The sequence below is a fragment of the Callospermophilus lateralis genome, chromosome X, assembly GCF_048772815.1.
Source record: "Callospermophilus lateralis isolate mCalLat2 chromosome X, mCalLat2.hap1, whole genome shotgun sequence".
Lineage (NCBI taxonomy): Eukaryota > Metazoa > Chordata > Mammalia > Rodentia > Sciuridae > Callospermophilus > Callospermophilus lateralis.
Window position 1 is genome coordinate 94,002,696 of NC_135325.1, and position 2,517 is coordinate 94,005,212.

The 2,517-nt window shown below is 41.0% G+C and overlaps 1 pseudogene; it reads left to right on the top strand.

The window, feature by feature from the left end:
* The first annotated feature begins 560 nt into the window (after nt 1–560).
* Nucleotides 561–1,644, top strand: LOC143639096 (selenide, water dikinase 1 pseudogene; annotated as a pseudogene).
* The last annotated feature ends 873 nt before the right edge of the window (nt 1,645–2,517 follow it).

Sequence of the window (2,517 nt, forward strand, 5' to 3'; positions counted from 1 at the left end):
AGGAAATGAATCTGTTTTACTCAGTCGATCTATTAAATGTTAAACTCATCTAAACACTCCCTCAAAAGAACTAAGAACAATGTCTGACCAAGTATCTGGGTACTCTATGGACCAAAATGACATATAAAAATATCATCACAAAACTTCAGAGTGAAGATCAAGGTGCTATAGGGACAATGTCGTTTGGTAAAGATGAGCTAAAGGTATTAACTATAAAACATTTATAATTATCTCAGAGAGAGTTAAGGTAGCACTTGCCCTTTGAAACAGACTCTTAGAAATAGACAAAAAGGGCATTTTTATTCAGGGAACGCTTAAGAGAGCCTGGCGTGCCCGGCGCATTGTGGGAGCGGCAGCGGCCCATTTTCTGGAGGAGGCGGAGGGCGCAAAGCAAGCGGGTGGAAAAGAAGTAAAAAACTTGGCCAAACAAGAGAGAGGGAGGGGAGGGGCTAACCTGTGAGGAGTGTGGGCCCCAGAACCATGTCTAGGAGTCCTTTAACCCGGAAAGTTATGAATTGGATAAGAGCTTCTGGTTAACCAGGTTTACTGAACTGAAGGGCATAGGCTGAAAAGTGCCCCAAGATGTCCTGCAGAAGTTACTGGAGTCTTTACAAGAGAACCACTTCCAAGAAGATGAACAGTTTCTGGGAGCCGTTATGCCAAGGCTTGGCATTGGAATGGATACTTGCGTCATTCCTTCGAGGCATGGTGGTCTTTCCTTGGTTCAAACCACAGATTACATTTATCCTATCATAGATGACCCTTACATGATGGGCAGGATAGCATGTGCCAATGTCCTCAGTGACCTCTATGCAATGGGTGTCACAGAATGTGACAATATGCTGATGCTCCTTGGAGTCAGTAATAAAATGACTGACAGGGGAAGGGATAAAGTGATGCCCCTAATTATACAGGGTTTTAAAGATGCAGCTGAGGAAGCAGGAACCTCTATAACTGATGGCCAAACAGTATTAAACCCTTGGATTGTTCTGGGAGGAGTTGCAACAACTGTCTGCCAGCCCAGTGAATTTATCATGCCAGATAATGCAGTACCAGGGGATGTGCTTGTGTTGACAAAAACCTCTGGGGACACAAGTTCTGTCGCTGTGCACCAGTGGCTGGATATTGCTGAAAAATGGAATAAAATTAAGCTAGTAGTCACCCAAGAAGACGTAGAGTTGGCATACCAAGAAGCAATGATGAATATAGCATGGATCAACAGGACAGCTGCAGGACTTATGCACACGTTCAATGCCCACACAGCCACTGATATCATAGGCTTCGGGATCTTGGGCCATACTCTGAACCTGGCCAAGCAACAGAGGAATGAAGTGTCATTTGTGATTCACAACCTCCCTATGCTGGCCAAGATGGTTGCTGTGAGCAAGGCCTGTGGGAACATGTTTGGTCTCATGCATGGAACCTGCCCAGAGACATCAGGAGGCCTTCTAATATGTTTACCACGTGAGCAGGCTGCTCGGTTCTGTGCAGAGATAAAGTCCCCCAAGTATGACGAAGATCACCAAGCATGGATTATTGGGATTGCCAGTTACCGCCAGAATAATAGACAAGCCCTGGATTATCAAAGTTGCACCACAAGTGGCCACTCAAAATTTGAATCCCACACCTGGTGCCACCTCCTAATGTAGACAGAAATAGCTATTTGGTTTGTTTTTAAATAGATCTATTTCCTTTATCATCACTTCAATTAAAGACTATAAGCCACAACAAAAATCTGATTGTGTCTACACATCTGGTGACCTTAGGTCAACTGTGAGTGGATACAATTAATAAAATGAAATCCATGGCCTTCTTTTCCTGTTACATTAACTGAAGATGCACCTAATCTTGAGGCAGCTTCTGAGTTGAGAATTATATTGTTATCCAATACTGTTGATTCATTTTGAATCTTTAGACATGTATCTCTTGCTGCATAGGCTCTTTCTAAAGGTGCTTTCACACAGCACAAACATTACCAAGAGTAGTGTCACATAGCAGTTGTGTCTTTTCATTATATGTGTATTTATCATATCAGTCTGGTCTTTTTTTGTATCTTGGATGGTATTCTGGAAGGTTAGATTTGGTAAGTGACAAGATGGTCTCCTGGTAGTAAGAAGGTTGCATGATTCCTTTGCATCTTTGATTTGTAAAGCTGAGACTAATAATTCAAGAGCATCTCTTTGACCCAGGTCATTCTCCAATAGTGCATTCAGTTTCACAAGGCAAGTGCTTCAGTCTGCATGGAAAGCACTTTGAAGACAAAAAAGAAATGTTATTTCTATTTGTAGCCTTCCTGATATTTACAGTAATATCATTAACTTTTCTTTACTGATATAGCAAAAAAGAATACTTTTTGCAATGTAATTAGATGTTCTATAGTGCAACAAGGAATTGCATTCCAATAGGGAGTTCATGTATAATACTCATTTACAATTCAATATATAATTAACTATGCAAATAATTTTTAAATATAATCAATAATAAAGGCTGTTGTGTGGATGGTAGTGTTTAATACAT